The sequence below is a fragment of the Diaphorina citri genome, unplaced genomic scaffold (assembly GCF_000475195.1).
Source record: "Diaphorina citri unplaced genomic scaffold, Diaci psyllid genome assembly version 1.1 scaffold2808, whole genome shotgun sequence".
Lineage (NCBI taxonomy): Eukaryota > Metazoa > Arthropoda > Insecta > Hemiptera > Psyllidae > Diaphorina > Diaphorina citri.
The window spans coordinates 3,468-15,539 of NW_007380225.1; the positions used below are offsets into that span (position 1 = coordinate 3,468).

Sequence of the window (12,072 nt, forward strand, 5' to 3'; positions counted from 1 at the left end):
GAAAGGGACTGGACGGAAAAAAGGGAGGAGAGGGAGAAATGAGGGGAAGAAAGAGAGAAGGGGAACGAATTGGTGGGACAGGAGAGGGAGAGAAATGAAGGGAAGGAAGAGAGGGGAGGGAAAAACAATAAATTCACGTTGTTTCTTAACAGGAAATAAACTGGGAGGGGAAACGAAAGGAAGAAAAAGTAGGGGAAGTAAATTACTAGAGAAAACAATAGGTAAAATACTAGAAGTCCAGAAGAAAACAAAAATGAAACATTGAGAGAACAGTTAGACCAGTGGTAACGCGCAGAAGGTTCCTAGTTCGATCCCCACCATGGACAAAACTTTTATTAAAAAAAAGAGGTTTGATATAGGGAACTGTAACTGCTAAGGTCTTATCGTCCCGAAATCGAAGAGAGAAGGAAGACAGGATAGGAGAAAGCCAGCCGTTCCGAGAGCGAACATTATACCATCAGGATAAAATACACTCCTGGTGGGAATCGAACCCACGGCCTAGCGCTTACAAGGCAGACGCGCTACCAACCAAGCTAACTAGGCTGGTCAACCTCGTATTGAACTCAATCCTGAGGCAATCCACGGGTATAAAAACAAATTATGATACATACTAAAGTGGGAAAGAGAACTTACCATTTTGTTATTGATTTCATGGAAATGTATTTCACACACTTTGTCTACTACATCTTCACACTGGAACGTCACGAACCCGAAGCCTGCAACATGGAAGACGAGTACGACAACTGTTAGTCAAACAAAACAAACAAATAGATTAACAAACAAACAAAGGGTGTATTTTCCTTTCGATGAACAATGGACCAGTGCTCCAAAAGAAACTCAATGGAGCAGTTGCAAATGGGTAAAAATTATAAATAAATGGTCGATTCCTATGTAAAAAGTTGGGAAAAATCCAAATCTGAGGTCAAAACTCCGAAAATATAGAAAGTAATAACTATAAAAGGTCGAAAATTCAATTTCCATTTTCCGTTCTAATGAAAGAATTCAAATGTGTGTGACGTCAGACTTTACGCAGTTGTTTTTTTCGTCCGTTAGGTAGCGCCACTATGCAAGCGCGCTAGCGGAGGAGCAAAAAGAAACGCGCAGAAACGTATGCGCACAAACACATTAATGTGTTGCCTGCGAAGGAGCTTCGCTTGAAACATTTGATGTGACGTCATCGCCTACGGAAACGTATGCCGTGATGTCAAAGTTCACGATTTACCGGTATTTTTTAATCGACTACGGGAGCGTATGCCGTGACGTCAAAGTTCACGATTTACAGGTATTTTTTAAATCGATTTATCTCGGGATCTAGAAGTCATAGAAGAAAAAGAAAAATTCCGTTGGTCCTCATTTTTCCTGCTCTATGACTTTGAAACATCACCCAAGTAAGCGCGACTGATATTCTCCAGTGGTCAGTTTCCGACAGTAAAATACACCTAAACATTTCATATGTAACGAATAGAACTGAGAGCAAAAAGCTCTACGCTCTTTGCTCTCCACTCTGTTTTGATCGTTGGGAAGCACACAGCCTTATTGTATACAAAATTGTTTAGAACATTTTACATGATGGGGGTGTCACCCGCCCCCACACCACACCACTACCACATCAGTGCACATTTACCCGTGAAAATTCAATAAGCCCCCCCCCACACCAATAGCCAGTGGCGACGGGTAACACTGGGGAATAGGGGGGGGAATTCAAAAGAGTGTGTCTCTTTTGTGAAGAGTTTTTTTTTTTTTTTTTTTTTTTTTTTTTTTTTTAAATTTTTTTGGAGGAGAAGGAAGAGAAGAGGGAGGAGGAACGGATTAATAAGAAAGAAGATTGATGAGGGTGAATTAATTTGTTATTAATAATATGCCAATCTTTCTCTTCTCCTTTCTTTTCGTCTTCTTCTTTTTCTTCTTCTTATCCTTTTTCTAGATTTTCTTCTTCTTTTGTCATATCTTCTATCTTGCTTTCCGTTTTTGGTGAATTGTGATGTTCTTTTTTCTTCCTTCTTCTTCCTCCTCCTCTTCTTCTTCTTCTTCTCCTTTTTCTTCTTCATTTTCTTCTTATTCTTTAATTTCTTCTTCTGCTTCTTCTAGATTTTCTTCATCTTTCGTCATAGGTATCTTCTATATTTCGAGATGATTCTTTCCGTTTGTGTTATATGTTTCGTTGTAGGATGTTTTTGGTTCGTTTAGAATTTGATGGCATACGATTGTAAATTCTTCTTCTTTCTCTTCATGTTCCTCCTTTCTCTTCTTCTTTCCTTCCTTCTTCGTCTGCTGTTGTCTAATTGTCTATATCTTCCACATTTCGAGATGATTCTTTCCGTTTGTATTATATGTTTCGTTGTAGGATGTTTTTGGTTCGTTCACAATTTGATAGCATATATATTATGATTGTAAATTCTTCTTCTCTCTCTTCATGTTCCTCTTTTCTCTTCTTCTTTCCTTCCTTACTTTTTCGTCTTCTGTTGCTATATCTTTTATCTTTTTCGTCGTCTATTTTCATACCTTCCACATTTCGAGATGATTCTTTCCGTTTGTATTACATGTTTCGTTGTAGGATGTTTTGGTTCGTTTAGAATTTGATGGCATACGATTGTAAATTCTTCTTCTTTCTCTTCATGTTCCTCCTTTCTCTTCTCCTTTCCTTCCTTACTTTTTCGTCTTCTGTTGTCATATCTTCTATCTTTTTCGTCGTCTATTTTCATATATCTTCCACATTTCGAGATGGTTCTTGCCGTTTGTATTATATGTTTCGTTGTAGGATGTTTTTGGTTCGTTTAGAATTTGATGGCATACGATCGTATTCTTATTCTTCTTTCTCTTCATGTTCCTCCTTTCTCTTCTCCTTTCCTTCCTTACTTTTTCGTCTTCTGTTGCTATATCTTCTATCTTTTTCGTCGTCTATTTTCATATCTTCCACATTTCGAGATGGTTCTTGTCGCTTTGCTGTGATATTTCCTTGTTGTGTTGTTTCGTACGTTTGGTTCTCTTTCTCTTTCAGCTTCGGACTTTGGTATAGCATTAACCCTGTTGGTTCTTCCTCTCTCTTGTTCCTTCGTTCATTGTTTCTTCTTTTTTCTTTTCATTCTTCAGAGAAAGAGAGAGAAAAGGAAAGAAAATTATGAGGAAGAGAGAAAAAAGGAAGAGATAGGAAGGGAAAGCGGAGGAAAGAGAAAATGAGACGAAGAAAAGGGAATGAAAAGGGAAAGACGAGAGAGAGAGAGAAAAAGAAGGACAGATAGAGAGAGAGAGGGGGAAATACAATAAAAAGGTTTCTGAGTAATCTCTGTTTGTCCAAGGATCAAATATCATAAACCACGAGAGAGAAAGAGAGAGAGAGAGAGAGAGAAGATGTGTGTATGTTCCTGACAGTTGCCTGAAAAAATACCCATCTTATCTCTTTCTCTCTCTCTCTCTCTCTCTCCCTGTCTCTCCCTCTCTTTCTCCCTCTCTCTCCCTCCCATTTCTTAATGTCTTTCGCATATTTTCTGTCTCCTTCTCCTCCTTATCAAAGTTTGTGACATCTTCTTCTCCCTCTCTCTCTCTCTCCATTTCTAATATAATAATTTGGCCTCTCTCCTCTTTATCCCTCTCTCTCTCTCTTCTCTTAATCCCCCTCCCTCCTCCCCCTCTCTCACCCCTAATTTAATATTAGGCAGGCCTCTCGTAATGGGAGCTCATATTTCTCTCCCAGCTTTCTTCTTCGTTCCCTCCAAACTTTTCATTTAACCAAATCTTTAAAACTTCTTTTTTATTCCCTCTCCCTCCTATCCATTGATCCCTTCTCTCCCATTCAGGGATGAAGAGGTGGTTTGTTAATGTAGGGAAGCTGCACAAGATCTTCCAGGGTAAGGTCCATGGAGTAAGAGGCCCAGGCAGAAGAAGAATATCATGGCTGAAAAACCTAAGAGCGGGGGGGGGGATTAAGAGGTTTGACAAAAAAAATTTTAACATAAAATAAAAAAAAAAAAAAAAAAAAAAAAAAAAAAAAAAAATCAGTAAAACATCAAAACTCTGTTCCGTGTTGATTTATGCCGGGCGTCTCTTCAAACTATTGACGTAGGTTTTTTTTTTTTTAAGAGGTTTGACAGAGGGAACTGTAACTGCTATGGTCTTATCGTCCCGAAATCGAAGAGAGAAGGAAGACAGGATAGGAGAAAGCCAGCCGTTCCGAGAACGAACATTATCCCATCAGGATAATATCCGCCCCGGGCGGGAATCGAACCCGCGGCCTAGCGCTTACAAGGCAGACGCACTACCAACGAAGCTAACTAGGCTGGCTAAGAGCGTAGTTTAAACAAATATTCCGGACAGTCATAATCACCCGCCAGCCTCCTATATACCTAGTTAGCTTGGTTGGTCTGTCTGCCTTCTAAGTGCCGCGGGTTCGATTCCCGCCCGGGGCGGATTTTATTATGAACGGATAATGTTTGTTCTCCGAACCGCTAGTTTTCTTCTATCCTGTCTTCCTTCTCTCTTCGATCTCGGGACGATAAGACCGCAGTTACATTTCGTTCTATCAAAACTCATAGCAAAAAAGTCCGGTTTTTGTTTGAACGCGAAGGTTTAGCTCACGATGGATAGGTACATGGTAGCGTAGTGGTCAAGACGCTCACCTGGTAAACAGGAGGGCATGGGTTCGATCCCAGCCGAGGCATGGAATTTTATTCTCATTTATTTGAGATTTTGACCACATAATAATGGAGCTCTAAGGGTTAGGTGGTAGAGAACGCCTCCGGGGTTAACCTCGCCTAGTGGTTACCCTCCACTCAAGAGTTTATTATTATTATTATTACAGGGGTAGATCCATAGGTACATATATACTCAGTAGGTACATACTACCTTCCAAAGGGGCACATGAGTATCTTTGACAAAAGAAAGATATTAATGAAAAGTAAAAAAAAAAAAGAAAAATCACTTCAGGCTTTTCAGCGTTCTACAGATTTTTGCTCCCCTTATTCTTTTTGTTTGCAAAGAATTTTTGGAGGGGGAAAAAAGATGTGGAGGGAGAGGAGGAGAGAAAGGAGAAGGAGAAAAAGGAGGGGAGGGGACAAAGAGGGAGAAAAGAGAGGGGAGAGAGAAAAGGAAGGAGAGGGAAAGATAAAGGAGAAGAGAGAGAGAGGGGTACAAAGCGATGGGTTTTAACTTTTATTTTTTCCGAAGACAAAAAAAAAGGAAGGGGGGGGAGGGGGGTTTGGTTCAAAAGCTTTTTATGTTCCGTGATACGTAGGATGTCATTTTAGGTCCTCCAGTCCTCCTGTGTCCTATAAACGTAATCTAACCCTAAACTAATTGGAGAGAAAAAGAGAGGGATCTAACCAACTACCTACTGAGAATACTGAGGTCTTATCGTCCCGAAATCGAAGAGGAAAGGAGGACAGGATAGGAGGAAAGCCAGCCGTTCCGAGAACGAACCTTATCTGTTTAGGATAAAGTTTGCCCCGAGCAGAAATAGAACCCGCTACCTCTAGCTTACAAGGCAGATGGGCTATAAATCTTCAAGCGAACTAAGCTGAATGGCATCTCAAAAAAAAAACCCCCCCGGGGTATCGAAGAGGCGACCCGGAAGCTGTGTGAAAGGATGACGACAGACATCACAGGGAGGCTTCCAGGGGGAGAGAATATGTCAAACAATACTTCTCTTTCCTTCATATACGAACAAGGAACATTAAGGTTAAGAAACGTTTAGTATGAATATTTTTCTAACACAGGGGCTTCCAAACTTTCAGAGAGAGGAGAAGAACTGGATAGGAGAAAGCCAACCGTTCCGAGAACGAACCTAGTCTGTGTAGGATGAAGTTCGCCCCGGGCAGGAATCGAACCCGCAGCCTAGCGGGTCAAAATCCTAGAACTCACTTTGTTCCTTCACATCGCTTCGTTAGAGAGAGAAATAATTCTCAAAGAACGCGAGAGAGAGAGAGAGAGGAAGAACTAGGTACTTTTTGCCGCATGTTGGAGATCTTGTCTCTCTTTCTCGCTCTCTCTCTCTCTCTCTCTCTCTCTCTCTCTCTCTCTCTCTCTCTCTCTCTCTCTCTCACCTGGTTAATTATGAGTTGTGAGTTTCTGGTTGCATAAACTCTTCAAGTAATGAAAAAAAGAGAGAGATAATTTCTATTAGGGAATAGCACAAAGCTTTATCTAACATTAAGGTCAGGCTGAAAGGTAGAAATACGCTATCATCACGTCACGTCACGTCACGTGAGCTCATGAGGAGTCAGAAAGATGTAGTTCAATGTTTTCCCATAATATTGTATGTAATTTCGTTCAGGATAGTCACACTACTATCACGTCACGTGAGCTCATGGGGAATTAGAAAGATGTAGTTCAATGTTTTCCCATAATATTGTATGTAATTTCGTTCAGGATAGTCACACTACTATCACGTCACTCTCAGTTTATCTGCCATGACCATGATGGCGGCTCTAAAACCAAAAGCAACACGACGCCATGTTTTTTTTTTTTTCAAAGGTTTGATAGAGGGATAGTTACACTTGTAACAACGGAGGTTTTATCGTCTAAAATCGAAGGGAGAAACAGGACAGGATAGGAGAAAGTCAGCCGTTCCGAGAACGAACATTATCTGTTCAGGATAAAGTAGTTCGCTCCGGGCAGGAAGCGAACCAGCAGCCTAGCGCTTACAAGGCAGACGCGCTACCAACCAATAAGCTATCTAAGCTGGCCATTGTTATTTTTTTAGTTGAGTTTCCCTGTCCCAAAGATATCGTAGTTCTCTATCTCACGGTGTAAAAAGGACCTGGTTTCTTATGGAAGCCAACTAGTTGAGTTTCCCTGTCCCAAAGATATCGTAGTTCTCTATCTCACGGTGTAAAAAGGACCTGGTTTCTTATGGAAGCCAACCTCAAGTTGCAAGCCACCTCCAAAAGTTTTGTCTCGGTGCAACCTGCGGAACCTTTGGGAAAGTAATTGTAACGCAGAGAAAAGACGAATGAAATAGAGAAAATGGAGGAGAAGGAGGAGGAGGAGAAAGAGAAGGAGGAGGAGGAGAAGGAGGAGAAAGAAAAGGAGGAGGAGAAGGAGGAGAAAGAATAAAAGGAGGAGGAGAAGAAGTTGGAGAAGGGAGAGGAGGAGAAAGAGATGAGAAAAGAGGAGGAGGAGAAAGAAAAGGAGGAGGAGAAGTTGGAGAAGGGAGAGGAGGAGAAAGAGATGAGAAAAGAGGAGGAGGACAAGGATGAGAATGAGGACACAAAGGTGAAAGAGAATCAGTTGTAGTTGTAACAAAGGAGGAGAATAATGAGGAAGAAGAGCATCCTAGATCGAAACGAGGTAAAATGAAAAGAAGGAGGAGTACTGTAGAGGGACAAAAAAAAATCTGGTGTGAACATCACACGACTTTCCTTATTCTGTTGAATGGTGCTTATTTGGGTGTTCTGTTGTAACATTTACAATGATGTATCAAATAAATAAATAAATATCTCTAACCGTTTAGTCGATATAGGTAGCTGAAAACCGCCAAAAAGCGGTCAAAATACCGCCAACCGCAGGACCCATTTTGACCAAACGTTTTGTGTCGCATCCTTGTCACATTTGACAGCTACATACCAAATTTCAAGTCTCTAGTTCTTACCGTTCTCGAGATATTTTGTTTACAGACAGACACACACACACACACACACACACACACACACACACACACACACACACACACACACACACACACACACACACACACACACACACACACACACACACACACACACACACACACACACACACACACACACACACACACACACACACACACACACACACACACACACACACACACACACACACACACACACACACACACACACACACACACACACACACACACACACACACACACACACACACACACACACACACACACACACACATACACACACACGCACACACACACACGGACCAATGGCTGAAACTTTGGATTTAGGCTCTAGGGACCTCAAAACGTGTTTTGGCACAAAAAACTGACCATCGAAAATTTGACCCGATTACATTACTTTCCTTCCTATAGGATAAGGAAAGTAAAAAAAGGAGCAAATAGGTAAAATAAGTAGTATTCTAAGAAGAGGATGGAGAGGAGAAGGAAGAAAAGAAGACCAAGGAAAAGAAGGAAGCGAAGGAGAAGAAAGAGAAGAGGAGGAGAAAAATATAGTAAAACGAATAAGTAAATTCGGAGAAACTTTCTGTTTCGGCGAAGACCCGGAGAAAGTTTCACCAAAGAGAAATGAAGAAGGGAGAGAATCGGAAATAGGAGGAGGGAGAAGAGACAAAACTGAAAGGAAGGGAAAAGAGAGAAGGAGGGAGGGAGAGAAGGGACACATAATAGTGGAGGGGGAGAGGGTGGAGTGGGAAGGGAAGGGTAATTTATAGTCGAACCCATAGTGTTGTATGTACAAATAGCGCAAAAAGAGGAGGAGAAGAAGGAAGAGGAGGAGAATTTTTACAAATTTTCGAACTTTTTTCAATTTCTCCGATCACTAAAGTTTTTCTCTCTCTCTCTCTCTCTCTCTCTCTCTCTCTCTCTCTCTCTCTCTTTTTTTTTTGCTACGTAAGGAAAAAGAAGAGAAGGAGGAGAGAAATGAGGAGAAGGAGAAAACAAAAAGAAGTAGAGGAAGAAATATGGACAAAAGTCTTCAACAGTTACAGTTCCCTCTGTTTCCTCCATAAAAACCTCAAAAGAAAATAAGGAACACTCTGGGCTCTTGGCGTTCTGCAGCACCACCCCGGATTGAAATTTGTGTACAAAAGGGATAAAAATGACGTCAGCACTTTCCCGTACATAGTAATGAAGTACTCTCTCTCTCTCTCTCTCTCTCTCTCTCTCTCTCTCTCTCTCTCTCTCTCTCTCTCTCTCTCTCTCTCTCTCTCTTTTTTTTGCTACGTAAGGAAAAAGAAGAGAAGGAGGAGAGAAATGAGGAGAAGGAGAAAACAAAAAGAAGTAGAGGAAGAAATATGGACAAAAGTCTTCAAAGGCTACACAATTCGCCCAATTCGCCCAAACATACAGAAAATGACAAAAGAATATACCTAGTATCACTTCGTAGATTCCCTCCCTCCCTATGTCTCTGTGTCTCTCTCTCTCTCTCTCTCTCTCTCATTCCGATTTCAAGTTTACCTACTCTGATTCTCTCTCTCTCTCTCTCTCTCTCTCTCTCTCTCTCTCTCTCTCTCTCTCTCTGTCTCTTTAACTCAGAGCTAGAGAGGCACTTCAGTGAACGCCAAGCGAAAAAATGAAATAAAAAAAGAGAAAGAGTAAAAAAAAGTAGAGAGGGGGAAAGAGACAAAAGAGAAGAAGAAAGACGAGAGAGAGAGAGAGAGAGAGAGAGAGAGAGAGAGAAAGGCAGAATGGAGTCTTCCTCTTAAGAGATAGAGAGAGAGAGAGAGAAAAGCTAGGCTCTCTCTCTCACTCAGAGCTAGAGAGGCACTTCAGTGAACGCCAAGCGAAAAAAATGAAATAAAAAAAGAGAAAGAGTAAAAAAAAGTAGAGGGGGGAAGAGACAAAAGAGAAGAAGAAAGACGAGAGAGAGAGAGAGAGAGAGAGAGATACAAGGATCTTCCTCTTATATTTCCTATGAAAAGAATTCCCTAGGAGAGTGGATTCTATTCAAAAGGCGAGAAATAGAGAGAGAGAGAGAGAGAGAGAGAGAAATAGAAAGAGAGAGAGAGAGAGAGAGATGTTTTTTTTTTCACTGGGGAATCCTACCTACTAGTCTGATATGTTCTCTCTTCAATACGTATGTATGTGTTATACAGGGTAAACAAAAGACAAAAATCGAAGAAAAAAGTTTTTTTTTTTTTTTTTTTTTTTCAAGAGGTTTGACAGAGGGAACTGTAATTGCTATGGTCTTTTCGTCCCGAAATCGAAGGGAGAAGGAAGACAGGATAGGAGAAAGCCAGCCGTTCCGAGAACGAACATTATCCCATCAGGATAAGCGAAGAGAGGGCATAGGATAGAACAAAGCCAGCTGTTCCGAGAACGAACCTTAGGGGGGTTAGGAGAAAATCCGCCAAAGGAGGGAATCGAACCAGAGACCTTAGAGCTTACAGCCCTCCAAGCTACCTAGGTTGGCTTAAATAAAAGATAAATACGTAGGTAATCAAAAGAAAAGAAGAAGGAGAAAAGCATGTAAAAATGTGCAGAATGATAATTTTATATTTTGTGCGCTACCTAACCCACTAACTCAGTCAACCCTGTATGGAGCTAGTAAATTATTAACCCTGTGTTTTCTCTCTGATTAAACTTGAATTCTCTTCTCTCTTTTGTTTTATTTTTTCTCCTTGCCAACTTTTTCTCACTCAGACTTTCTTTTTTTCTTACTTTTAGAGGTGGTTAAGGTCCTCGCCTTGTAAACAAAAGTACACGAGTTCGAAAAACTTTTTTTTTTTACCAGGGTTTAAAAAATAATACCTAAATTCCCACATATCATGAGTTTGAAAAATTTTTCTCTGCCATTTCCACAAAAACCACACTCAGTCATGATGGCTTTGTGAATTAAACCCACATACCTACCCCATATGTAATACTATAGGTACTTATGTTAATATTTATTACAAATAACATAGAAGATATTACTTTCTATTTTTTAGATATATACTCTATATTTTACATATTATACCGAATATGAGAATGGTTTATTTTAATGTAACTATAAAAATATCTTCCTTTAAAAGTCCTTAAATAGTCCTTAAATATTTTAAGATCTCCCAGCATAGGAATTGAATAGCTCATTCCTAAAGGAGATTTAGCTAAACATTTCGAACGCCACAAAAATCTACCCCCAGAACTCCGGACAACCGACAGACTGTCTCTTTTTCTCCCTCAAAAAAAAAAAAAAATAATAATAAATAAATAAAAAATCCCTCCCTTCTGCTTTCTTTCTCCTTCCTTATTGTCTCTCCCCCTTCTCCCTCCCATCCTGTTTTCCTTCCTCCCTCCCTCTCCCCTTCTCCCTCTCATCCTTCCTTTCCCTCTTTACCTTCCTGTCGCTCCCCTTTCGTTTGTAATCTTTCCCATCCTTCTGTATTTTCTTCCTCCTTCTTCTCCCTTTTCTCCTTCTCTTCTCACTGCTCCTTCCTATCCCCTATAGGTATTCCTGTCTCTCCCTTCTCTTCGTATTTTTTGCATCAGTGGCGGATCCTCAATGAAAGCTGGGGGAAGTAAAAAAAAAAAAAACAGGTAAGGTTCGTTCTCGGAACGGCTGGCTTTTTCCTATCTTGTCCGTCTTCTCTCTTCAAGTTCGAGACGATAAGAGTTTGGATTTAGACCTTGGTATTTTTATACAGTTACCTCTATCAAACCTCTTATAAAAATTTTCACCAGCAGATCGGTATACTGAAAGTATATGGGTTTATACACTGGAAAAAAAAACTAGGGTGCCAGAAGCCCAATGGATTGAATGGGTTCCGGGTTCCGGAACTCTAATATTGAACTCTATATCGGGAAGCTCGACACTATAAATATAATAGCATTCCAACAACCGAAATCACGGGAAGTAACCCAATAAAATTAGAGTTTTTCCACCCTAACTAGTGAACCCTATAATTTTTTTGGTACCCTTTATTTATTTATTTATTTATTTATTTATTTATTTATTTATTTATTTATTTATTTATTTAGGTATTTTTACAGTTTCCTATCAAACCTCTTATAAAAATTTTCACCAGCAGATCGGTATACTGTATATGGGTTTATACACTTTATACACTGGAAAAATCTAGGGTGCCAGAAGCCCAATGGATTGAATGGGTTTCGGAACTCTAAAATGGAACTCTGTATCGGGAAGCTCAACATATAACCTATAATTCCATACCTATAATTCCAACAACCTAAATCAGAGGAATTAACCCAATAATAGAGTACTTCCACCCTAACTTGTGGAACCCTATCACCAATTTTTTTTCTCAGTGAGAGTTTTTCCACCCTAACTAGTGAATCCTATAATTTTTTTGGTACCCTTTATTAATCTCTTGGAGGGTTTCAGCAGTCATATTATAAGAATTATATATAAGTTCTGTGGGTCAACTTGATAAAGAGAACCAAAAAGGCAGATATATTTTGCAGAACTTCTTTGA

The 12,072-nt window shown here is 40.1% G+C and overlaps 1 long non-coding RNA gene across 1 annotated transcript in view; it reads right to left on the bottom strand.

Annotated features, from left to right (window-relative positions):
* Positions 1-659: 659 nt before the first annotated feature.
* The window catches only part of LOC113471686, an 18,478-nt gene continuing 7,065 nt past the window's right edge, over positions 660-12,072 (bottom strand). Inside the window, exon 2 of the long non-coding RNA XR_003394289.1 lies at positions 660-716. This is a non-coding gene — a long non-coding RNA (uncharacterized LOC113471686). The remainder of the gene's footprint in view (positions 717-12,072) is intronic.